At 42.2% G+C, this 27,327-nt stretch overlaps 1 protein-coding gene and 1 long non-coding RNA gene across 3 annotated transcripts in view; one reads left to right on the top strand and one right to left on the bottom strand.

Moving 5' to 3' along the window:
* Positions 1-348, bottom strand: part of MORC2 (MORC family CW-type zinc finger 2) — a 56,424-nt gene extending 56,076 nt beyond the window's left edge. Inside the window, exon 1 of the mRNA XM_072599917.1 lies at positions 331-348. The gene's annotated coding sequence lies outside the window, so the exon portion shown is untranslated. The remainder of the gene's footprint in view (positions 1-330) is intronic.
* LOC140499018 (uncharacterized) lies at positions 135-25,660 on the top strand. Of its 2 annotated transcripts, none has more exons than XR_011965247.1 (2): positions 135-761; positions 2,262-25,660. It is a non-coding gene; the product is annotated as an uncharacterized lncRNA (long non-coding RNA). The 2 variants fall into 2 exon arrangements; XR_011965248.1 differs by lacking the exon at positions 135-761 and adding an exon at positions 806-1,541.
* The last annotated feature ends 1,667 nt before the right edge of the window (positions 25,661-27,327 follow it).

Here is a 27,327-nt window from a genome sequence, read left to right as displayed (position 1 = left end):
GCCGACCAATCACGGGGCCCTGCAGCGGCGTCCATCACAGAGACTCGGCCCCGCCCACGTGCCATTCGAGGGCGGTGCCCCCGCTACCCCTACCCCGACAACTGCAGACAATCGAGGAGCCCCACCCCACCTGTCAATCACGTGGGCTAAAGTCCCGCCCTCCGTGCCTATCGACAAATCCCAGCACACCTCTTCCTCCTAAGGGTCTGAGGCCCGGATGATTAAAGTGCTGGGACCAATGGACGGCGTGGAAGTGATAGGGAGAGATGAGCGTAGACCTGGAGAAGGAGTCACGTGAGCCCCCCCCCCCCCCACGCCTTTTAAAGAGACCTTCAACGGAGCGGGTCGCAGTACTTTGTTTTCAAGGGTGTGGCAGGTGTTGCATTTAGATTTACTTGGGAATCGAGTAGAGTTTTGGGGGGGCAGTTGGAGGACTGAGAAGCCTCTGGGCCTTGTCGCGGACCTTCTCGCTCCCCCGCCTCCACACACTCGCACACACGTGGTAGCCCTCCCGCCCGTCTGACAAAGAGCCCGAGGGATCGATGATTCGGTCAGCTGCTGCTTGGTCTCGCCGCTTAAGTTCGCGGACTGCTTGTTCCCGTTCCCGCCCCGCCCTCTGCCCCTTCGCGCCTGCGCGGAGGCGGGGGCAGTTGTTTGTTGGTTCGTTGGCGTAGCTCGCGCCTGTGGCCGGGGCCGGGCCGGGGCCGGGCCGGGGCCGGGGCCGGGGCCGGGGCCGGAGGCCGGAGGCCGGAGCGGCAGCGGTGAGGCCCGGCGCCCGGGCCGCCCGAGGGCAGCGGAGCGGGGCGGTGGGGGGTGGGGGGGGCGGCTGCGTCACGGGCTGGAGCTAACGCGGGGCCGGGCGGCGGGCGCGCGGGCGCACAGTCACGGGCCGAGCCCGCGGGCCCGGGGCACGGTGGGGGGAGGGCAAGCCGGATCTCGTAGGGGGTCGCGTTGCCCTTTTTTCGGCCGGGGGTCGCTTTGGAGTCAGGCCTTCCTCCTCGCCTCAGTTTCCCCATCTAGGTTGTGGGGGGAGGGGAGAAAGATGGTCCGACTTCCCCTTCTCATTTAATGCAGGAAACAGAGGGACTTGTCCCGGGTCCTGGACTTGGCGGGCCCTGACGGACCCGGGACCCGGCCCCTGACGGAGGGCGGGCGGTGAAGCGGTCCCCGGTGCCCCGACCCCCAGCCCCGCTCGGTGTTGGGGTCTGTGCCACAGCCGCCCGCAGGAGAACCCCAGGGGGCCACTTAAGCCCGGGTCTTCTGACTCCGTCCGACGGGTCATCAGGCTGTGGCCAGCTGGCTCCCCCGGACTCGGAAGCCCGAGCGTGCGCAGCGCTGCCTGGCAGCTGTGTGTGACGTGCCCCCTCTCTGGTTCTTGGTCTGTGACGCGGGATCGGGCTGCGGGATCTGTGCCGCCCCGACCTTGGGGGATATTGGGAATACTGCTTGAATCGGGAGAGCACTTACCCGTGACCTTACGTCCCTTAACGATCTGCTTGTAGACTCCTTAGTAGGGAAAGAAGAGAATTCTTCTAGGAATGGTGGTGAATCTTGTGACCCTCTGCAATTCCCCTCCCTCCCTCCCCACTCAGTCCCCCTTTCTAAAAGTTTCGTGGCTTAGGATGATAGGTCGTATGGAAAGGATTTAGAGATCCAATGTCCTGACCTTACAGATGAGGAGACTGAAATTCAGGGAGAGAATTGATCTGTACAAGGGCACACAGCAAGTGGCAGAGCTGGAATTTGAACCTCAGCCTCTTGAATGCAGATCCTATAAGTAACATTTCCTCCCAGCAACTGTGAACTATCTACTTTCTTCTAACACATAGATCCCGAACTGGAAGTTAGGAAATCTGGGTTCTAGTTCTAGCCCTGCAGGTTATGGAAAATAGGAAGCCGTCTTCTTTCTGTGGGCCTAAGTGTTCTTCTCTGTAAAATGAAGGTGATTTGACCAACAGTGTTTTCTAATCTTAACTCTAGTGCTGATAAAATTTAGATGAAGGATCTCGATATCCTCACTGTTATGCTCAGGAGGCATGGAGTCAGGGAGGAGAGAGAAGCAAAGAAGAGAATCCTTACATTTAAAACATTTCTAAGCGTTTAAAAGTAAAGATTCCTAATATTCTCAGGCCAAATTTGCTCTGATCTAGTAATGACTGTGCTTCGGAAAGCAATGATTTGCTTTTATAAGCATGCATATGGTGTGATTTATGCATGTGGAAAAAAACTTGAATTAATTTTGCTCTAAAATTCTTGTCTAGTGCCATATTGTGATATAGACCTAACTCTGGATCTTGGAAGGCTCTATTTGTTGAATAAAAGCTTTGTTAGGGTTTCCAAGCTGAAAATATTTCAAGGTAGGTAAATAACTGATTTATTTGCTTGTTGTCCAGTCTAAATTCAGAGAGGCTGATTACCATTGACTAATTCTTTTGACCACAGCTACTCACAAAGACTAAGGCTTGGAAAAGAATTTCAGTCTGGCTCAAGGATCCTTGCAGTAACATATAAGTCTTCCTTCGAGCTCAAGCAGATGTCAGCCAGAATCCTGGAATCGTCTTTCTGAGAGCCAGAACTGGGAAAGAAGGCAGTCCCCAAGATGTGGCTCCTATAGAGAAAAACATCTTGAACATATATCTCGGGTAGTTATATGTGGAAATACATCAAATGAAGTGTAATTGTGATGATTGATACATAGTTCTTTGAAGGAAAGGAGAAAAAAGGCAACTAAAACTCAAGCTTGAATTTCATAAATTCATAAGCTGTCCAAGGCAGCCATTGCCTTTGTCTGTTACAAGAGAACCCTCACAAAGGCCAGCCATAGTATGCATCACTGGAGATTATATGTCAGTCTTTGAGGATCCACAAGCAAGTTCATTAATCAGTTTCATGACCACTGAAGAGAGATGCTCGTTACTTGCAGGAGAGTGTCATCACAGCCAGGATTCAGGAATCCTGCACAGGTATAAAAGGATATCCAACATAGCTACGGACTCAAATCCCCCTGTTAAAAATGCCTCATAGAATCATAGTTGGAATACAATTCGGCAACCATCTAACCCCAGGCCTATGAAGTAAGAATTTTCTGTTCAGCATCTGTGACAAGTGAAGTCATTTTCTCCTTGAAGACCTCCAGTGATTAGAGAACTCACTACTTCCAAGCCAACCTTTCCATGTAGCTCTAATAATTTGAGATGGTAGGATTTAGATCTGACAGGGACCTTAGAGATCACCTAGTTGAACTCATTTTATAGATCAGGAGAAAGTTACTCTGAATTTCCCTTGAATTTGAGTGTTCTGTGCTATTTGGGTAATTTGTAACACTTCATACCAAAGCAGGAAGGAAGCCAGCAATATGAAGATTTTTTTTCCCTTCCAGACAGACACCTTCATTGGTTAATCTAATCAGCTGACAAGCTTCTTTGTGGGTCAGGCATTGGTGGGAAGAGATAATAAACATATTCATGTTACCATTGCCCTGGAGAAACTTGGAGAAAGAAAAGTAGTTCATAAACTACCTTGAGGGTACATGGGACAGTAATAGACAAGGAAAAGGTAGCAGGGAATTCAGTGTTTAGTTTGCTTTTGTTTTCTCTTCCAAAGACAATTGTCTTTGAAAAGAACATAAAAGTATACATTACAGAGTGAAAACACAAGATAAGTGAGGAAATGGTAAGAGAGCACATGGATGCCATCAAAAATAATTCCAGAGATGGAAGGAACTTGAGGACATCTAGTTTAATCCACACTTGAAAAAAAATCCCTTTCTACCATAAGGTCATGCAGCCTTTGCTCAAAGACCTCAAGTAAGGGAGAATCCATTACTTCCCCAAGATACCTGTTAACACTTTGGGATAGCTCTAATTGTTAGGGAGTTTTCTTTCTATCAGGCCTAAATTTGCCTCTTTGCCTCACTGTTGCTCCTAGATCTGCCATCAGGGACCTACTAGAACAAATCTAATCCTTCTAATGTGAAACACTTTCAAGTACTTGAGGAAAGCTTTCATGTCCTCCTTAAGTCTTCTGTAGGCCAAACATTCCTAGTTCCATCAACTGATCATCAATATTCCTTCTAAAATATGGCACCTAGAACCAGATACTTCAGATGTGACCTATCACCTCCTTATGACTGGACACTGAGCCTCTCAGTGCAGCCTAAGATTGCAATATGTTGAGTCATATCTATCTTTATGTCACCAAACCCTTCAGATCTTCAGAACACATACACCTCCCCTATTTCCTACCTGTAGAAAGAATTTTTTTTAAACATAAATGTATAACTGCATATATCCCTGCCAAAGTTCATCCTATTTGATTTAGCCCACGTTTTCTAGCTTATCACACTGTTTAGAATGTGACTGTCATTCAGTATGGTAGCTAATGCCTTAGCTTTGTTAAGCATACCATTTATGCTGTCATCTAAGTCACTGATAAAAATGGCAGACGGTACAGGATCAAGCACACATCCTGGAATGCTTCCCAGGAGACCTTCCCAAGTTGATGGTAAATTGGTAATGACTTTGGGTTTAGCCATTCAACTAATTATAGATCCACCTCATTGTACTACTATCTGGCTTGCATCTCACTCATTTCCACAGGAAAAAATGTTCAGATTGTCTCCTAAGATCTAAGTAAACTATAAATTTCTCTGACCTTACAGTTTAATAACTCCTTCAAAAACAATGAGTCCATTCTGGTATGATCTGTTGATATCAGAGGTGACCAAGCTCTGTATAATTATTGATTCTTTAAATAACTAATAGTACATTTTTTTAAAAGTTAGCCTCACCTGTTAATTGGCAAGATTTCTGTTTTTGAACATTGGAACCATTTATTATGGAGCAGCATAGTACACTTGAGATCATCATCAACTTTCAAAGATCACTGAAGTGGCTCAGCATCACACTTACCAGTTCTTTCAGGAGTGTTAAGCTCAGAATGAGCTGAGCCAGGTAAGGAAAGCTGAACAACAAGGGCTCTGGACTTTTTAAAAGAGGGACATTGCTTGGGATGAATGGGACAAGGATAACATCACAGAGAACAAGAGAACACATTGCTGCCCGACTCTTTAATTTTACTTCTGTTTTCTCTGCCAAAAAAAATGACCTTTGATTTGGAAAGGGCAATAAAGATTACTAATGAAGAGTTGATATCCTCGATAAATGAGGAGGTAATAAGAGCACTTCAGTGAGTACAAGTTGCCTGCACTACAACCACAGGTATAGAAAAAACTTAAAAACAAGGTGTGAGAAAAGGCCTTTTAAACTGAATGTCCTTTTACTTCAATACAAGCAAATTCCTTTTAAACATTTTTACAAGTTTTAGAATTCAGAAATCCACTAACACCTTAATTTCAGATAAAGACACGTGAGGCAGAACTAAAAATGTACCTCATTTCCTGTCTCTTACCAACTGCTTTGGATGACTACAATTATTTTCCCATCTCCAATTCTAAAGTCTTATCTGCTAGCCATCAACTTAACTTGCCCCTCAAATGTCTTAAACACAGTTAGAACCCGGAGTATTGTTACATGAGCAGTGAGGGTAAGAAATCCAATGAAATAATACATTTGGATCTTGGATTTTGTGGGGAGGAGGGTTCTTGTGGTGAGCTCTCCTAATCACATTAGTTATGACTAAGTGCTATGGCTGTGTGGAGGTTGTGAATTGCCTTGGGTAATACAGCTAGTGTCAGATAGAAGATTTGAATCCCCACTTCCAATCCCACACTGTTACATAGCTAATAACTGTGTTCAATTCTGCTCTTTCTTTTCCACTAAAGTCATCAGATATGACCAAAGATTAAAGATAGCTTCTTTGAACCTACACCAGTGGAGCACTAAATCTGGCAAGGCCTACAATATTGGGAAGGCATTGAATGTAGGTTTGACAAGGATCTGTTTATCTCTTTTCAAGAGTCCAGCCCAGCTAAATTCAGAGGGTTGCTTGCCTTGGTTTCCCCCACCCAACATTCCAGCAGTCTTAAGGAAGTTCAGCAAAACTCATTTATTCCTTGGTGAGAATTGGAGGAAAATGTGCAGAAAAATAGTAAGATCCTTTATTCATCAGACATTGAGAGAAACACTAAGAGAAGGCAATGTGTAGTGGAAAGAAGATTGGATTTATAGCCAAATATTAGGATCTTGGTTCTGTTTATTTCCTCTGTGACCTGAAATCACATCCTCAGTCTCATTTCTTTTCATCTATGTATTTGATTTCTGGTGTCCTTTCTCAAAGTGAGGCGATCTCGATTTTTTAGTACCAAGTCTTTATGGATATCTTCATCCCCAGGAATTAAGCTTTTCTAAAAGTGTAGATTGTTATCATTGTTTTTCTCTTGTTAAACTTTGAGTTTAGAAGACTTCATAAGGTGTTCTTATTGTGGGTGGTCTACCCTTGTAGGGGTGCTGGGCAGAACACTTATAGACAGGTTTCGCTGTAATGCGTTTCTGGAAATGCAGTAAAATGACAAAAAGTAGATTTGCCACTCTCTGCCTTGTGTATTTTTTGCTTAGAAAAACTGTACAACTGAATTTGTCTTTTTGGAGTCACCATGGTGTAGTGGAAAGAAACTGGATTGAGAAGGCCTTAGTTTGAAGCTTGTCTCTGCCATTTACTAGCTATCAAACTTTGGTAAGAGATTTCTTCTTCCTGAACCTTGGTTTTTCTCATCTGTAGAATGAGAGAGCTAGATTAGATAATCTCTTATGGTTCTTTCCATCTCTAAATCCTATGGACTAGTGAAGCCAGTCATGGAGAGGTATTTATAAGAAGAGTGTCAAGTGGAAAAAGCAGAACAGTACCTGTGGTGGGGCTTTCCTGTATATGGAAGTACATTCCCATCAACCCTGAGTCATCAGGTTTATTTGACATTTTGATGCAACTAAAATAAAACTTTTAAAAAGCCAGCAAGTGTGTCCCTCTTTCCAGAGACTGAGGGGAAAACTTTCTAATGCTTCTCTGCCTTAGCATACAAACTTTCAAGAGATTCTTAGTGACTTTATCCTTATCGGGCTTAAACTTTGAAAGAACTTAGTGCTTAGGAATTTTGTGGACGTTTATTTAAACTGAGCAGGGACCAAGCATACAAGTGTGCTTTAACTTAGAAACATACAAGACCAAACTAAAATTTGAAAGCCATTTATATTTCAGTAACACCTTGTCTATTTACCTATTTATATTTATAAATATTTATATATTTATTTACAAATATGTGGACCCTCGGAGGCCCTTTGAATGCAATGACATATTACCACTGGTTATATTAGACTTGCTTCTACGTATTTAGTGAAAAAGAACTCCAGATAGATTAGCTTAGATCATGCCCCCCCAAAAAAAACAAGTGTTGAAATGGACCTTGCCCACGTGAGTCTACCAATAAGTCAAAGAAGCTGCCCTTTAAATTGAACTTTAAGTAGTAAAGACCTTCAGTCTGAGCCTTATTTTGTCTCACGCCTAGTTTCTTTCACTTTCCTTCACATTTGTAAGGTGGCTGATAAGTTCCCTACACCCATAAGATAGCCCAGAGGGGAGAGGGATGCTGTGCCTTGGATGCTCTGGAAGATAATGACTGGGCAAAAGGACTGGAACCTTGTTCCATGTGATTTTAACTATTTGTTCTAGTTCTCCCTCAAGCCAGGCTGAGCAAGTGAAACCCTCTTCCATATGAATGATTTGGTTTTGGATTTGTGCTCCCTAGTTCCCAATAGATGGTTGTCACTTTGCCTAACTAACTGGCTTTAACTGGCTTCTTCATCATCCCTCTCTTTCCCAATGATAAATGGTACAGGATAGAGGAAGGATTTCTATGTGAGAGCCCATTGGCTCGTCTCTAACCCAAAGCAGATCACTGAAGTCTTCAGCAATGTTTGAAAACGGCTCAAATTCTTAATCTGCTTAAGTGTTTTGATCTAAGTGATAAATCCTGTTGGAAGATAATACCAGCCCTAGAAAGGGAAGTCTTAAGTCGGATTAATGTGAAGGGTCATAAAATGAAAAAAATTTTTCCCCAATATTCTGAAGTAAATGTGGCATGCAAATTTAGAGATCTCTAGATGAGAAGATGAGTTCACAATTCCCCTGTCTTTGGGCAGGTTCTTAACTTAGCTGTCAATGATATGGTGGTATTCTGAGTTCAAGTAGCTGATGGATTGTGGAATTTAAAAAACCCCCACCTCAGATGGCTGTTCCAATCCAGTAAGTATTAGAGCATTGCAATTTTAAAGCTGGAAACTACCAAAAAATCCTCTAGTCTGACTGACATTATAATCTAAAAGTTTCAGTCTAGCCTAATTTCCTCTTGATATTGTCAGCTATTTTGTTCTATTGAGTTGATGGACTCCAGATTTATTACTATGAAATTCTGGATTGGCATCTTGGCATATGCAAGAGGCAATTAGACATTACTTTTTTTTTACTGGGATAAGTGAAAATTAGGCTGAGCCATTCAAACCTGTAAATTTCACCTTCCCGTAAAATCTTAGGTAGGTTGAGAATAATTATCTGAATGGCAGTGAGGTCATTTTAATTATTCCTCATTTTAATTTTTTTTTTCGATTTCAAATGATTTCTCTTCCCCAACTCGTTGGGATGGCAAGGAATATGATATAGTCATGCAAAACATTTCCACATTAGATATGTTGCAAAACGAAAAATGTATTTCAATCTGCACTCAGTTTATTAGTTCACTCTGGAAGCAGCATTTTTTCATCTTGAGTCCTTTTAAATTATGGATCATTTGTATTGATCAGGGTAGCTAAAGTCTTTCACAGTTGATTGTCATTACAATATTGCTATTAATATGTACGATGTCCTAGTTCTGCTCACTTCACATCAGCTCATGTAAGTCTTCCCAAGTTTTTCTGAAACCATTTTTTGCAGCACAATAGTACTCCAGCACATTAATATACAACTTGTGACTTGAAATCTCACCTCAGACACTTGACACTCACCAGCTGTGTGACCTTGGGCAAGTCACTTAACCCAGTTGCCTCATCCTGGGTCATCTCCAGTCATCCTGAGGAATATCTGGTCACTGGATTCAGATGGCTCTGGAGGAGAAGTGAGGCTGGTGACCAGCACAGCCCTCCCTCCCTCAAAACAAAGTCAAGTGCAAGTCATTATTTCTGCGATGACATGGTCTTCTTCGACAACAAAGGACGAACACACATACAACTTGTTCTGCCATTCATGGATATCCCCTCAGTTTCTAATTCTTTGCCACGAAACAAAAAAACTGCTATAAATATTTTTGTACATGTAAGTCCTTTCCCTTTTTTCTTTGCTCTCTTTGGGGCATAGTCCTAGTAGTAACATCAATGAATCAAAAGGTGTGCCTAATTTTATCATTCCTAATTGCTCTCCGTTGGACCAGTTTACAGCTCCACCAACAGTGCATTTTTGTTCAGTCATTTCAGTCATATCAGACTCTTTGTGACCCATTTGGGGTTTTCTTGGCAGATACTAGGGTCATTTGCCCTTTCTTTCTCCAGCTCATTTTACAGATAGATGAATTGAGGCAGAGTTAAAAGACTTGCCCACGGTTACACATTAAGTGTCTGAGACCAGATTCAAATTCAGAAAGATGACTTCTAAGATAGTACTCTATCACTGCCCCACCTAGTTGCCTGTAGTGCATTAATGTCCCTACTTTTCCGTATCCCTGTCTTGCTAGCCAATCTAATGGGTGTGAGTGGTACCTCCGAGTTGTTTTAATTTTCTAATTTTCTAATGCTCTATAGTGATTTAGAACATGTTCCCATATGGCTATCAATAGCTTTCATTTCTTCTGAAAACCACCTGTTCATTTTGGGAAGAATTGGAGAAATTTAATGTAATTAGGTTTCAGATAGGCTAACATTAGGACTGAACAGAGAGGAAATGTCTCAGAAACTAAGGCAGAAATATGAGAACTAAGGATGGGAGATAAGAAATTCCAGATCATGACTAATGGAGGACAGAATTAATGATAAAACAGAAGATGGACACTTTGATAAAACATTTGAAAAAAGAAAGCAACCTCTTAGACGTTTGTATATGACGATCAAAAGCACAAAAGGAAATTGTGTGGGCAATGAATAAGGAAGCCACATAGCTCAAAGGATTTTTTTTTTAATTTTCTAAGTGCAAGAATGCTATAAAAGGACTGCAGTTTGGACTAAAAGGTGTATAAGTACAAAGTCAGTAACAATACAACTTTCCAGTATACACAGTTTTAACCTAACAAGTTTGAATCATGCAAATTTGACCTTATTTATAAAGAATTCTGAAAGAAATCCACATTCCCTGCAAAAATACCTGTTACCTTTATAGGAATGTGTACTCCTGCCCCTCCCTCCAACAGAAAAGCAAGAGAGAGCAGAAGAATGGATACCCAGGTAGCCACCAGTGCTGAATAGCAGCTTGGCTTGAGACTTCTAGCATTGAGAGGAGATTTTTGCCCTGCTCTGTCCACTCACGTGTTTGCCCCTTTTGTCTGCCATCTGTCCTCGATTGAGTACCAAGCATCCACATCCTTGTCTGGCCCCCATGTGTCTGCCCTGTGTGCTCTTCCTTTCATCTCTGGCTGCACATATTCATCATCCTGCTCTTGGTTCTTTGTCCCTGGCCCCCACATGATTTCCGCTTGCTGGCTCCTCCCTCCACGAATTGAGAGGCCCCCTTTCTGCCTCATTCCCTCCCCCACAGCTTCAGACAGATTCGCATTAATCTATTTATGTAGAGGTTTGCAAAAAGGTCCACTGACATAATGAAAACCGGATGTCTGTAAGAGGCTGTGTATGCTTTTCTTTGAATGGCACAGGTCCTGCAGAATCAAAGTATTACAGACTATGTGTAGAAGAATAGCAGTGATCCCTAAGGCCAGGTTTATGGAGGAGAGAAACCTTGATTCCTGAAAGCAGAAAGATTAGTAAGTATTGGTTAAAACAAAAACAAAAGAACTTCAGCTGAGTGTTTACTTCCCTGTGTGGCAGTTGTTACAAGTGTTGTCAATAGTGGATCCACTATTCTCTGTCCCAAGAATTTGCCAGAGATCAGAAGTTTCCTAGAGTAAAAGAGGTGCCATGAAATGGGTTTTTTTCTTCTTCTTTGAATTTTAGGGCTTCGAAGATTCAGAAAGCTTATTTTAATGGAAGAATGAATTTGAGTTGTGCCAGAAGCACCTAATCAGGAAGTATAATGTCTGGCTTCTGATTCCAACTGTCATCAACCAGCTCTGTGGCCTTAAATATGTGGTCACTGAACCCAAGTCCATGTTTCCCCATTTGTAAAAGGGGGTGATTAGACAAGATCATTTCATGTGCATTTAAACATTGATGCTCCAGTGTTTTGTAAGTTTATAAGAGAAAGTTGTCTTTTGGAATAAACGATGGCATTTGAATGCAGTGTGAAATTGACCTTCAGAGCCAAAAGAATTCAAGGAGAGAGGTGAAGCCCATATTTATCCTAAATAGATGTATCTTTGTGAGAAGGAGCTATCCATAAGCAGACACTGCCTGTGGACTGCAGAAATTGGGGACCAAGAATAGCTAAAATATAGAGCAAGAGAAAGAATAGTTTTAGAGAACAGGAATTGTTACAGAAAAAAAAATGTAAATAAGCACATCAAAAGGAGAGCCATGAAAGTCATTCCAATATTTTCCCTTGTGTGTGGCTTTTTTTTCTCTTCACATTTGGAAAAACTGTGTGCTGTAGGGAAGAAATTCAGACCAATTAGGCAAGGTACAGCCCCTCCAAAGCTCAGTTTCCTTATCAAGGAGGTGGCCTTTCCAAAATTCTTTTCAGTTCTTTAAGCCTGAAGTTAGACCTTGGCAGACAGGTAAAGAAGATCAAATGGTCAAAGTAAGATCAAGAAGGTTAATAGAAGATAGATCAGTTTGAACTCCGGTGTTTTCACTCAGGATCATTCAGTCAGAATAAGACATTGGGCCAAAGGAGCAAACAGAAGGTAATGTAGGACCATGCAAGCAGCAGAATCCAGGTGGAGAGTAACCAAGAAGTCCATCAAAGAAAGGAAGACAAATTATACCAGTTTTCAGAATCAGTTAACTGAAGTACGTGTCTTTAAATTCAGCTTTACAAGCAAACTGATACAAGCCACTCCATTAACAAACCTGGACTAAAGGTAAACAAAAGCTGGGCTAGTGGAGAATGAATATGTGGGGAATCAATGGCAGACTGAACTTCTAACAAGGCACTTCTAACAAGTAGGACCTGACAATGAGTATGTGAGATTTCATTTCTTTTTTCTACTTGGGATTATCACTGATAAAGGATTCACGTATCTCATGTTGACATAGTAGTATATTTCATGAAAACTTCTGTAAAAGTTTTAAACCAAACTTTGCTTTAGATAGATTCTTCTGTCTTGAACTTCAAGCTACAAGTGAAAGTCTGTCATGCTGAGCAATTGATAAATTATTCATGTTGCTCAACATTAAAATCGAGACTCCTCAGATTGAAAAGTGAAGAAGCCAGATTGCAAGAGGATTAAGAGGCAGGGGCGTGGTAACATGCGCATAAATGGCTTTTTTCAAGGAGGAAAGGAGAGAAGACAGGTTGTAGAATCAAGTGAGGATTTAAGGATGAGGTAGATGTGTATAGGCAGCAGGGAGGGAGGAATCAGAGGAGAGAGACAGAGGCACTTTGCTGGAGGAATCAGGAAGAGGGGTTTGCCTTGATAGGCAGAGCAGCCACTTTTTCTCATTGACACAGGAGTGAAAGAAATATTAAAGGAAGATGTCTGAATGATGTAAGAAAGAGCAAAAGAGATCTTTGCTAATGGCCTTAATTTTCTTTCTCCTAGTGAAAAGTGAAACAAGGTACTGAATGGAGAGGGAGGGGGAAGGGATGGAATAGCCATGGAAACAAGTAAGATCTGAATCACTTTGGGAAATCTAAAAGGATTGCCTTGCTGCAGCGAGGGCCCAGTTGAGATTTTGTACCATAAACTTGCAGTGGGTTGATTAAACATGATGCCATGATTTTCTCCAGCTCTGTTCAGCAGCATATTAACTAAGTCATTCCTAAGCATCTGAAATGGATAGTTAACTCTGGAAGCAGTTTTGATGGATTTTTTTTTAGGCAAGGTGGCTGGTAATGTACAACCTATACTTGTCACAAGCCCAGCATTGCTTTGACTTCAGGCTGTTGGGAATTCCCCGTGGGTGATGGTTGTTCCTTGTTACTGGGTACAGTTTTGACCCCCATTTCTGCATGTATCTGTTTTATACAATAAAGTATCTTCAAAATGGCTATTGGTTGTTGGGGGCAGGGAACGGAAGGGAGAATGGGACAAGAGCCATATTATAATGCCAGAAGGCTTCAGGAGGCAGCTCCAATCATGTTTTGCAGGATGCCTTTTCTAGTCTGCCACCCCACCACCCATCTCTGTATATCCCTTTTTCTTCTAGAGCTGCCATCCATTCACACTGTGTATATCTCGCATATACATAGTTCTATTGCATGTTGTCTCCCTTATTAGAATGTGGGGCTTGAGAACTTTTTGCCTCTTTTTGCGTCCCCATTGCTCCACACAGTGCCTGCTATGCAGTTAAATCCTAAATGCTTTCAGGAGATTCATGAACCAAAGGCCCTTACTGCCCTTGCAAGACCTTTTTGCCTTCCAGTTGCCTATGACATAGAAGCTCTTTTTGGGTGGGGGAGAAGGGAACACTTGCCTATAGCTATTGTCAATTACTCCCTTGCTTCAGTAGAGAGAGATATGGAGTCTCCCACAAAGTCAGTACCTTGAGTCCGCAGTCATTCAATAAGCATTAAGCACTTATTATATGTTAGGGACTATGGGAAGTGCTGGGGATTCCCTCAAGGTGTTCATGATCTAATTGGATGAAGACACATCAAAAGAAGCTGAAAAGTGGGAAAGTCCTAGCACAGGGCTATGCTGAAAATGCAGATGAGTTCAGCCAGATGGCAAATGAGAAGGATCCCCTCCTTAGGGGATGTGATGGGAGCTTTCTACTGTCCTCCAGTGAGAGGGAGGAGGGGGCCTCTCAGGGCAAGGGAGCACTGAGGAGGGGGTCATTTTGAGTTCCCACACACATTCTTTGTTGTCCTCTGGTCAGTGCGTAGACCCTGCCTGTCTGGGTGGTGGAAGGGAGAGGAGTAACAGCATTTTCATATGCCTACTCCCTGCAGATTAGATCTAGTACGCATATTGCAGTGTCATTTATTAAAGTTGCATTCAATAAACCAAATACCTAAGTCACATGCAGATATAGAATGCTGTTTGTACGAGTTGCTTCCAATATATCACAGGACACTTGTTTATCTGAGTGCCATCCTCTGAAGGCAGCATATGACTGCACTAACAGATAGCACTAAGGGGGCACAAGTTAAACCAGTTTATTGAAAGGTTGGCTTGCTGTCATAGTTACATCCAGAGATTCCACAAGCTCTGTGGGTAAGTTGGTATCCTTGGGCTCACTGCAATTCTGCATCTGTGGATTCAGGCTGAATGCTGTCTCTCTGTGGTGGTCTCAGTTCTTTTGGGGCCTTCATAGCTGGAATATCAGGTGGGAAAGGGATTCAGCATCCCACCCCCACGTTGGCAGAGACACTTCTAATGACAAGGCAATTTGTACATGCCTCCTCAGTGTTTAAAATACTTTAGCTTTTCATATTGTTTGACTTGTATCTTCCCCATATGGGCCACCATCTGACTTTTAGCTGGTGGGTGAGTCCTCCTTGGGGTTCAAATCCTTTTTCCCCACCTTGTTCTTGTCCTATTTGTAGAGCTTCACTAAGTCTCTGGTGGGTGACAAATGGTTGCTACCACTCAAGTGCAGTTTCCTCATCTTTAAAATGAGGGAGCAAAGTCAACAAACTTGTGCTTGCTATGTGTGCTAGGCACTGTGTTAAATTCTGGGAATACAAAGAAAGGCCCTTAAAGTGCTCCTAGTCCAATTGACCAGAGTTGGACCAGATGATATCTTAGATAATGTCCAACTCTAAATCTGTGATCCTATCATCCACAGGTCTCTAGCCATTTTCTTTGACTTGTGTATACCAGCCTATTGCCTAATCTTTCCATTGCTTAGTATAGGGGTGACATCTCATCAGTTCACTATCTTAAGTTTTCTGAGGACAGTAAGATTTCGCAGGACTCTTCCACATCTAGATTTTTGACAATGAATTTGAGAATTATGCCATTACTTGTTCTCTGTGCTCTTCTGAGTTGGGTACATTATGAGGCAATAAGCCTGCATCAATTGCTCTCTAAGTGACATAGTCTCTCTTCTCTACCTTCATATACTCCCAGCAATACCACTACTAGGTGTGTTTCCCGAGATTATGGAAAAAGGAAAAGAAGCTGTGTGTTCTACAATATTTATTGCATCTCTCTCTGCGGTGACCAAGAATTAGAAACTGTGGGGATGCCCATCAACTGGGGAGTAGTTGAATAAGTTGTGGTATATGATTGTGATGGAACACTCCTGTGCTATGAGAAACAATGAACTTGATGATCTTAGGAAAAACAGACTTGCATGAAATAATACGTGAAATTAGCAGAATCAAGAGAACCTTGTATATAGTAACAATTTTGTTTTAAGAACAACTTTGAGGGACTAAATCATTTTGACTATTGTAAATACCCAAATTAACTGCAAAGGACATGTGAAGGAAGATGCTGTCTGCATCCAGAAAAAGAACTAATAGAAGTACAGATAGAATAGTTTTACATATATAAATATACACACACACATACATATATACATATATATTTGTGTCTAACAGTAGCCATCTCTAGGATGGGGGAAGGGAAGAAAAAAGATTAAAAAATTATGTTATTCTTATATATTTAAAGGAATGGTGCGTTGTATATAATAGATTTGCAGTTTCATATACAATGATCTTTTCTATTCTACTATATTATGGAAATGCTTGCTTTATTTCTTAAGTTCAGAATGAAACAATTTAAAAAAACATAGGTCAGTGGGTAGTTATAGCTTCTACCCAAATAACGTGTATGAAAAAACCTATGATATCATTCCTGGTGGCATTCTAGATGTGCATTTAAAAAACTATCTTTGATTCTGCTGAGGCTTCTAGTCAAGTTACAGGTTCCCAGCATATCAAGGTGCCATGAGAACACATCGTGAGTTCTTGACGCCCTTGACCATGATGATGTTCCAGACATCGATTCCTAGGAGGACATTTTTTGAGTACCTTGCTCTCAAAACCCTTCTCTTTATCAGAATGACTCCTGGCAAGAAAGAAGTGACTGAATATACTCTTCCTATATCACTTTTGGTTGCTATGGAAACCTTCTGGTTCCTAGTTATGTAGGTTTATGAAGTGATTTTAAGCCACTAGGGTGTTACTTATTCTTTTTCTATACTTTTCCAAAGGCAGGAAATTTATGCACTGAAATTCTTAAGGCTTGCTTCTGATTGCTCTCAAAGTAAGCAACTAGAAGTTTGCATTGAATAGGCAGCATTTGTTATTTGCTCATAGCCAACTGATGGCCCTCAGCCTTCGAGTGAGTTTGTGATCCATCATGGTTGTGGATAAGGGATTGTTTCAGAGATACTGCGTTTGATTCCAAAAGTCTCCACTTTCAACCTTGCTTGCTTCCCTTAGTAATTCTCTACATGACTTCAATGGACCCCTGCCTAAGGGTTCCTCTGGACCCTCCTAGCTTTACAGTGATTATCAATAGTAACTGTTGCAGGTTCCCACCCAGCCTGATATCTTTCTTTTTCTTGACCACACTAGGGGGCCATTCCCTGGCTACTTCTTTAACAGGCCTATTCAATGAATGGGCATTGCCTCACCCTAAGTGAGTACCTGCAAAGACCTTGGCCTAAAGGCCCCAAGGTCTCCCAGTGTATCCTGGGTCATCTCCAGTTATCCTGATGAATATCTGATCACTGGATTGAGATGACTCTGAAGAACAAGTGAGATTGGTGATCTGCACAACCCCCCCCCACTCAAAACAAAGTCAAGTGCAAGTCATGTCATCATTTCTCTGATGTCATGGTCTTCTTCCACAACAAAGGACGAACACATGTCATGAATTGCTTTCATCACTTCCATGATGATCACCATCATTTTGGATCCATATTAGCCCTCTCTAAACAGGTAATACCCTCTGAACTTGTGATTGGCCGAAGCCACAACCCATTTTGGGCTGGTGGCATCTTAAGCACTTATCAGTGGATTGAACAGATGCTTGTGTTTATAATACTGTATATTTACAGGTTTTGGACCTTCCTCAGCTGATCTTTGCAAGTGACAGCAAAGAGTTTCAGCCCAGGGAGGAATGTAACCCTTATCCCTAAGTCCGTTGTACCCATAAAGACTCACTACTTATATAGGAGTAGGCCCTCCATGAGGGAGAGGGGCAGAGTTGGTAAGAGGTAAGAAAGTTCTAGTCTTTACCAGTCCCTGTCAGAACTCTCCAGGTAAAAGTCCCCATTGTGACCTGCCTTGGGACTCTTCAGGGCCAGTTCCCTTTCAGGACTTGTCAAGAACAGTCTTCCGTCAGAACTGGTCAAGGTTCAAGTTTTCTTCAGTCATCTAGTCAGCCTCCAGCTTCAGGAGAGGAGATGGAAGAGGCTAATAGCATTTCAGATTGCTGAAAGAAAAGACTCTGGGAAGACATGGGAGCACCTGGCAACGCCATGTTCCTATCCCCAGTTTGGCAGCTTAGAGTTTCCCCTTGAGTGAGATAAAAGACTTTCTCTCCTTCTCCCTCTTCCTCCTTCCCTCTCCCTTTCCATCTTTCTCTTCCTCTCCTTCCTTTTCTCCCTATCCCTCTCCCTTTCTCTCCATCCCCCCTATCCCCCCCACCCTGCCAAGTTATCTCACTTCCAGTGGGAGACTACCTTCAGTCTGTATTGTCTGGCACATATTCTCCTACATATACTTTCTCTGATTTCTATTTTGCTACTGATTTGGATGAATGGGTTTCTTTGCTATTCACCAGATATACAACCTCACTAGACATATGAGGCCCACTTTTTCCTTATACAGACCTTAGGAAAGGTGAGGGAATGTGTGCCCCATAGGGGGAGGGAGTGTCACATGGAAAGGTACTCAGGTGAGGAGGGACATGGGAGTAGCTGTGGAGAGAAGACACATATTCTATGGGCAGGCCTATGGTGGCTCCTCCCTTGCCTCTACTCCTTAGGGATGTAGAATAGGGAGAGAATGGAAGAAGAAGGTTTGTGTAAAAGTATGTAACCTTTTCATAAGGGCAAGGGAAACAAGCTAAGAAATAAGCAAGCCTACCCCTCTTCACTCCACCATAGAGGGCAACGCAGAAGAGTGGACAGTGGAGGATAACTTCGTTTGAAAAGTTCATGCATGGTACCTTTCCTAGCTGCCTCTCTGATCAAGTAGGCTTAAAGCACCAGGTGAACCAGCTGATTATCTGTGGCCTCCTGTAGCCCCCACAACCTCAAAGACATGCTTCCTTGTGAGATTCTGCCCTTTATCATAGCTAGCATTTACATAGTATCTACTATGCACCATACACTGTGTTAAGCAGCTTACACGTTTAGTGTTTTCTGCCCTACAACTCCAGGAGAAATGCTAGGAACAGAACAGAGTTCTGTATACAACGTTCAGCAACATAACACAGACCTTTCATGTTGCCAGTTGTGAAGGCTTTTGGAAAATTATGGCAAGATTTGGGTGCCCAAAGAGGTTCATCATTATTGTATGCCAGTTCCACAATGGGATGCTTGCCCAGATGCTAGATGCTGGATGATATTCTCAAGCTTTCTCAGTCACCAATGTAGTGAAGCAGGAAGAAAATGTGCTTGTTTCCATGCTTTTTAGCATGTTGTTTTCAACAATGTTGTCAGAAGCCTTTAACAAGGACAAAAATGGCACCAAGGTCAGCTTCCACACTGATGGTAAATTATTTCACTTGAAAAGGCTACAAGCCAAGACTAAAGTGGAAGGAGATTTGTTGCATGATTTTTTGTTCACAGATGATTGTACACTCAGTGTAGCCTCTGAAGCTGAGGTGCAACAAAGTATAGATGGATTCTCTGCTGCTTCTGGCCTAATAATTGACAACAAGAAAACAGGTTCTCCACCACATCATCCACACATGGAACCGTTGGTTACAGCAAATGGAGAAATATTGAATGCTGTGGATAAGTTCACTCACCTTGGCATCTTCAGGGATGTAAACAAAGATGATCAGGTTGAGGCATTCATTACCAGAGCTAGCTCAGTGTTTGCAGCACCCCCAAAAATGTGTGGGAGAGAAGAGGTATTAGGCTGTCTACCAAACTGAAGGTCTACAGAACTGTTGTGCTGACCTCATTGTTGTATGCCTGTGAAACTTGGACAGTTTACCAGCACCTTGCCAGGAAACTGAATCATTTCCATCTGAATAGCCTTGGGAAGATTCTGAAGATCGCCTGGCAAGATAAAGTATTGGACACTGAGGTTCTTTCTCAAGCTGAACTGCCAAGTATTCAAACTCTGTTACAGAGAGCACAACTCTTCTTGTTTGAATGCCAAATGTACGTTTGCCTCAAAAACTATTTTATGGAGAATTCACACAAAGCATGCACTCACATAGAGGTCAGAAAAAGGGATGGGAATTGTTTGCATGTCATGCAAAGGACTGCCCAGTATAGCGTGTCCACATCAAAGAAGGCACTGTTTTCTACGAGCTAAGTAGAATTACAGTAGTTCCAAATAAATGAGAGATACACAAATCTAGAGATATCTTCACTCCAAATGTTTATATGGACTATTTGTGCCTGACCTGTGGTAGGGCCTTCTGAGCTTATATTGGTCTGATTAGCCATGGTCAGACACAATAAACCTTGACTCCAACATAGTGATGTTTTGCTCCTCTTTGAGAATGAAGGACAACCAATAGCCCACTTTATAGTTGGTACAGTACAAATCTCAAAGTAGCATCAGTATGTGGCATAAAGAATCTGCCCAGGTTTACATAGGTCAACACTAGTGCATACATAAGGCAATTTATCAAATCTTTAAAAGTTTGTTCATATTTTCCATCCTAATATCCTCCAAATAACTCCCTAAGGATTTAAGTCAAGTTGGCCTTTCTTGACGTGTTTCTGGTGTTTCCCAATCATGAATCTTCAAGTGAGATCAGTGAGAGATTTAGCAATAAAGTTTTTCACAGATTTTCAATAAGAACCACTGAATCCCAGGAAAATCTTTAACTTGTCCCAGCTTTTTGGACACAACTGGTTGAGAAGTGTTTCTTTTCTGAATCTATATTCACTTCTTTGTCATTATTGGGCAGCTAGGTGTTGCAGTGGCTAGAGTGCTGGGTCTGGAGTCAGGGACTCATCTTCTTGTGCTCAAATCTAGCCTCAGACACTTGACCCTAACCAAGTCACTTCACCCTGTTTGCCTCAGGTTCCTTATCTGTAAAAATGAGCTGAAGAAGGAAATGGCACAGCTCCCTAGCTTCTTTGCCAAGAAAACCCCAAATGGGGTCACAAAGAGTCAGACTAAAAACAACTGATTAATGACTGAATAGCATTTCTCACTGTAATACCATATAACCTGTATAGTTGATAGATTTTGGTAAAGTTGGCATTTGTCAGTTGACAACTTCAGACTGACTTCTTCTGGCTGGTCTAATGCTGTCATCAATCTTGCCTCATTTCTTCCAGCATTTTTCCAAAAACTGAGGTCATCTAGGTATGCCAACATATATAGTTCATGTATTCTACTTGCCATCAGCTGTTTTGCCAGGTTTCAGCTCCAAGAATAAGATTTTCCTTCCAGGATTAGTTTATCATGTCTAATGTCATCACCATGCTACTAACTCAAGTCTTGACACCATCTCACTCAGCTTCTTATCTCATCACCATGCTACTAACTCAAGCCTTGACTAAACTCAAGCCTCTTTCAGCATCCTCTCCCCTCTGATTGGACGACTGGAGGGTGGAATACCAAATTTCTCCCAAAGCCTTCCTTTATAGAGGGCAGAAACTGGACTTTCCATTCACTCCACTTTACATCTGCTGCTTTGCCTGTTTTCAACTCCTCAGAAAAAGGTGCCTATGTGGCATCCCTGCTTCCAACTCAGCATTCCCACTTCCCTTTCTGTGTTGTAGCTCTCCATTATACTGTAAGCTCCTTGAGGGCAAGGACTGTCTTTCTTTTTTTTATTTGCATCCCCAGTGCTTGGCACATAATAGATGCTTCATAAATGCTTCCTGGATTGGATTGGTTTGGACTGGACTCCAAAGAGATCAAAGAAAGAAGAAAATATATAGACCCAAATGTTAGTAGCAGCTCTTTTTTTTGGTATCAAAGAACTTGAAACTAAAGGAGTTCCATCTACTGAAGAATGGCTGGGCAAATCATAGCATATGGATGTAATGGGATGTTTTCGCACCATAAAAATTATGAGAAGAATGTATTCAGATAAACCTGGGAAGACTTGTATGAACTGATGCAAAGTAAAGTAAAGACAACTGGATGAACAATTTATGTAATAACAGCATTGTTAGTTGGTTATTGTCCTTTGTTCTCAGAAGACTAAAATGCCTTCGCTATGTTAGAATCAGTCACAGTGTGTCTGATTGACTGAGGCTGATCAGACCAGTACGAGCTTGGAACACTCTACCATAGACCAGGCACAAATCGTCCACGAGAGCATTTGGGTGGATTCTCGAAATTTGGGCATCAATTCTCCTTCACTCATAAAGCACAGCACTTTCTCTGATAATGATGCCATGCTGGGTAGTCTTTTGCCAGTGTCTCTCATGTCCAAAGTTCTTAAGAGAGACTGTGAGAGTGTTCCTGTTACATTTTTTTTGTGTTTTGATGACAGGTTAGGATCCTCACCTTCCTCGGTAATCAGGCCAGGGTTGCATAAGCAGACAACTTTTAAGGCATCTTTTCTAGCCCCTTCCTCACACCAGAAAGTGAGCAGTGACATCTTAAAAGGCTGTTCAGACATTGTAGGGGGCTACTGAATCCCACTGCTGCTTCCAGGGAGAAGACAACCCTATATCCTAGGCCACCTGTGTGCAGAGTTGTGACTACAGCTCCCACTGTAGCCACACTTGCTACTTCATCACTTGCCTGTTGTCACAGGATTTTGAAATAGGTAAAAATGGTAAAATGGTATGGGTGATATCTTTTGATTCATAAGTAAATTGGATTTAAGTGAGGCGGAGTTGTATGAAGTCGTGGACCTCACTCTCTTCTAGAGTCATCACAGTCCAATGGCAAGACACAGTCAAGATGCAGCGGATGACCTTGTCCTCTTCAATGTCTGATCAAGATCTAAGCGCTCCACAGCACCTGCTCCAGCTGCTGCCTTCATGGACTTTGGAACAAAATGTTCTTATCTACCCATTCCACCAGGGAAAGCTTTCACATGCTTGAAGTAGACACCCCCCTAACTCACTCAAGGGTTTGAGACCCCTTGGTTACCCTCAACCTGGTTTAGTCTGTCTGCAGAAATGGTTTGTTGGAGTGTGGCTGTGTAGCTGTGCATGCTACAGCTTCTTAGAACTACCCGGGAGAGTTAGGTGGATCAGGTGGACACTAATGATGGAAAGCAGCCCTCACATAAGTCTTCCCTGAACATGCCCTACATCCCACACATATTGTAAAGACAAGTGAAAGACTTAGGAGCTCTAGTCAGAACAATGAGCCACCAGAGTTCCAGAGGACTCATAAGGAAACATGCCACCTACCCCTGACAGAGATGTGATGGACCCATGATGCCAAATGAGATGGGCTTTTTTGGACATGGATAATGTAGGAATTTGTTTAGCTTGACTATGCCTGTTTGTAACTAGGGTATTCTCTTTTTCAGTTGGGGGCTGAGAAGTGAGGATAGTATGAAGAGGAAATCTTTGTTCATTGAAAAAATAAAATAAATATTCAAAAATAAACAAATAACCCCAACCAGAAGATGGAGTTATCAACTGAAAAATATAGTTATGAAATGTGCCTACCTAATTGGAGTGTGTGTGTGTGTGTGCGTGTGTGTGTAAAATTTATACATGTAGCATCTAGGCTGCATTATATGCATCAACTAGGATGTTTCTAGTTGCTAAGAGGATCACAACACATGTGAAGCCCACAAGCCCAGTAAGACCTGGATGGAGACAGAAAATGAGGGATAGGAAGCTACCCAAGGATTGAGAAGCCTCAGGAGATCCAACAGGAGTTGAAGTCAATCTCCTCTCCCTAGTTTGTTGAACAAGAACTTCTGGACCCCAAATGCCCAGATCTGGAAGGTAGATGAAAAGGAGTAGTGAGAGGTTGGGTGGTGGAGTAGAAAGAGCATTGCATCAGAAGACCTGGCTTTAAAACTACCTTTGCAACTTCTTTTGCTTTTAGCAAGTGATTTCCTCTCTCAGGTCATTTCCAGCTTGAAATCCTAAGATCAACAAGTATTTTAAAAGTTGCCTCTTATGTACCAGGAATTAGCAGGGACTCAAGTGATTATTTTGGGCCCAATCAGATTGGATTTAGACACAAATTCCTCCAGTATCCCACAACCTTCAGCAAGGGGAAGGAGTGAGTCCAAGAGTCACATCAGATCATCTCTGCTGGGTAGGGGTGGGGATTTGCAGGAGTGAAAATCTTGAGGTTGATGACTATCTCAAGAAACAAGGGAGGGCTTTTTCCCAAGCTTGGGAAGATTTTTATGAACTGATGTACGGTGAAGTAAGCAAAGCCCAGAAAAGAATTGCATAGTGACTACAACCATGTAAATGAAAAGAGCAATAAAATGATACTGATTGCTATTTAATTATCATGACTGTTCTTAGCTCTGGAGAAGAGTTGAGAAAATTCACCTTTTCTTTGCAGAAATGGAGGAGTGTGACTGTGAAATGTTGCATATACTATAAGACATGCTTTTGATTGTTGATTGGTTATTGGTTGATTGGTTTTGCTGACCTGCTTTCCCCTCCCTCTTTTTTTCTTTATGACTCACTGGGCAAGGGAAGGATATTATTTGGAACTAAAGATTATGTAAAAACAAAATTTATTGACAAAATGGCAAGAAGTATATTAACAACCCTTAAATTGAGACAGCAGTGTGTAGAATGGGAAAAAAAATTGTTGAATTTGGAGTCAGAGGACATTGGTTTGAATTTTGATTCTTCCATGGACTCTTCCTCCTGCCTGTTGGACCACTCCTCCTCAGTCTTCTCTGCTGGATCTTTATCCAGGTCATGCCTGTTGACTGTAAGTGTCCCACAGGGATCTGTCCTGTGCCCTCTTCTCTTCTCCCTCTATCTTATTTCACTTGGTGATTTTGTCAACTCCCATGGGTTTAATTATCATCTCTATGCTGATGATTCTCAAATCCACTTATTCAGTCCTAACCTCCTGGCTGACCTCCAGTCTCATATCTCTAATTGTTTACTGCATATCTCTAAGTGGTTGTTCTTTAAACATCTCAAACTAGATATGGCCAAAGTTGAACTCATGATCTTTCCCCACAAACTCCCTCCACTTCCACACTTCCCTATTACTATCTCCCCAGTCACCTCATGTGACTGAGAAATGACTATCTCTCTCTCTTGTATTTAATAACTAATTATTGAAGCAGGACCATGATTTTTCCCTTTTTCTACTTCTCCATCCAGAAATCAATCAATGTGGAAAATCCCTCTTAAAGATTTACCCAGGCTAAGATCTAATCAGACAGTAAAAGAAGTTCTAAGTTTGGGCTAATGGGTATATCCTGCCTGTGAAACATGGTCAGTCTACCAGTGCCATGCCAGGAAATTGAATTGCTTCCTTTTGAACTGTCTTAGGAAGATTCTGAGCATCACCTGGCAGGATAAGGACCCAGACACTGAAGCCCTTCCTCAAACTGAACTGCCAAGTATTCCAACTATGCTTCAGAGAGTTCAACTCCAATGGGCTGGCCACGTTGTTCGAATGCAAAATGTACACTTGCCAAAAAGACTATTTTATGGAGAACTTGCATGGGGCAGGCAATCACATGATGGCCAGAAGAAATGATACAAGGACACTCTCAAGGTCTCTCTCAGGAACTTTGGATTTGATTGTGTGGCATGGGAGACACTGACACAGGACCACTCAGCATGACATGCCCACATAAGAAAAGGTGCTGTGCTCTTTGAGCAAAACAGAATTGAGACAGCACAAGTAAATGCAGAATGCGCAAATTTGGGATATCTACCCCAAATATTTACATGGACTATCTGTGCCCAACTTGTGGTAGAGCCTTCTGAACTCGTATTGGTCTGATCAGCCACAGTCGGACACATTGAAATTTCCCTTTACAATGGTGATGTCATTTTGGTCCTCTTTGAAGATGAAAGACAACAACCAACCAACCAACATGTGTGTGTATGTATGTGTGTGTTTGCTCAGACAGGTCTGGGGAAGTGTTAATTCTCCCTTTTGTCAAGACAAATGATATGGAAATTGATGTCTTTTTGACCAAGATTTGGGTGACTCAAGTCACATAGACCCCCAAGACCCTCATTTTAATATAGCCTACCTCCCCTTGTTTTAAGCAGAGTTAATTGACATGCCTTAGGAATACCTCCTCTTCAAAGGGCATATAAACTGTAAGCCCATCACCATTAGGAGTCTGGTCTAAGAGTCAACCAAATGATCATCCTTTTATTAATAAACATGAGGGCCTTATTAATAAAATGATTAAATTACTCAGAAACCATGTCTCTTGAACCTTTTTAATCACTACACTTGGTTCACAATCTAGATGTTATTCTCAACTTGTCACTCTCACCCTCACCCCCATATACCATCTGCTATTAAGTTATTTTTTTTTAATCTTCTGTCATATTTTAGCTTTGTAACATCTCTCCTGTATACCCCCTTCTCTCCTCTGACACTGTCACATCACCTCCCACCTGAGACAAGGTTTGGGATTGCTGGGAACTCTGAAATGTCAAAGTACAGGGAGGAGTCTGCCTGGAATGAATTCACACCCTCAGTCTGGCTTCCAGGCAAGGGGCAAATTTTGTTGTAATGCAGGGTTCCTAGAAAACCTGCAACTTAATGGGAATGAGACTGATGCTTAAATACAAAAGGACAGTGAATGCAAGTAGACGGGGTTAAGGAATGGTAAATAGTCTGGAGTGGGCCAGGTTCAAACAGTGAAAGAAATATCAAGTAGGCTAAATAGGTGACCTAGGCGGGGTTAAGGAGTAGTCTGTATATACAAGTAGTCTGGGGTGGGCCAGGTGAGACAGTGAAAGGAATATCAAATAAGCTAATTAAATGATCTTGGTGGCCTGGGGTGGATCAACTGCCTTGAGCAGAGACACTAGTCATCTGGACTGCCGAAATGTATGGGAAAATTCATGGAATAGGTTGCTTTCAAAGACAGTCTTTTCCTTTTAGGAGTCCAGGTCCCATCACCCCTTCATATGATATTATATGTATTATATGTGTGTGTATGTGTGCCTCAAACCTGTTGGTAAGTTATGGGGGAGTCTACCCCAAGGGTGTGAAGACTTCCCCTGGTGGAATGGGTAGATGAGCATGATTCATTCCAAAAGCCATAAAGGCAGTTGAAGCAGGTATCAGGAACTGCTTAGAACTTGGTCAGACATCAGTGATGCCAAGGTCACCCACTATATCCTAGGCCATGGCCAGTCATCGTGCCACCAGACTTTGATAATTCAGGAGAGTGAGGCTGAAGACATTGCGCAATTTTGTCTCACTTAAATCCAATTCATGTACAAGTCAAGACCTCACCTATGATGTCATTGATTCTCTTCCAAAATAAAGAACAAAAAACAAGAATAATGTATATATTATATATATACACAGTGTGTATAACATATATGCTGTGTTTAACATATGATATATGGTATATCAGGAATGAGGAACCTGTAGCCTCGAGGCCACATGTGACCCTGTAGATCCTCAAATGTAGCCTTTTGACTGAATCCAAACTTCACAAAACAAATCCCATTCATAAAAAGGTTTATTCTGTGAAACATGGACTCAGTGAAAAGGCTGCACGTGAGGACCTAGAAGGCTATATGTGGCCTCAAGGCTGCAGGATCCCCACTCCTAGTATAGATATATAATGTCGTATATGTGTATACGTATGTATGTATGTGTGTGTGTGTGTGTGTGTGTGTGTGTGTGTGTGTGTAAAATATAAGACAAATCCCAAGCAGTTGGAGGTAGGGGTAAGCCTAAGTTCTGTTTTGAAGGAAGTGAAGAACACTTGGTAGAGGTGGAGGTGGAGGAGAGGGAGGGATGCATTCCAAGTATGGAGGTCAATCTGTGTGAAGGCACACAGAAAGAAGACAGAGGGTTGTGTATGAGGAACAGAGCAGACCAGTTTGGTAGGACCATTGAATG

Source organism: Notamacropus eugenii, chromosome 4 (assembly GCF_028372415.1).
Source record: "Notamacropus eugenii isolate mMacEug1 chromosome 4, mMacEug1.pri_v2, whole genome shotgun sequence".
In the NCBI taxonomy this organism is placed as follows: Eukaryota; Metazoa; Chordata; class Mammalia; order Diprotodontia; family Macropodidae; genus Notamacropus; species Notamacropus eugenii.
This window is presented reverse-complemented; position numbering and strand designations above follow the sequence as displayed.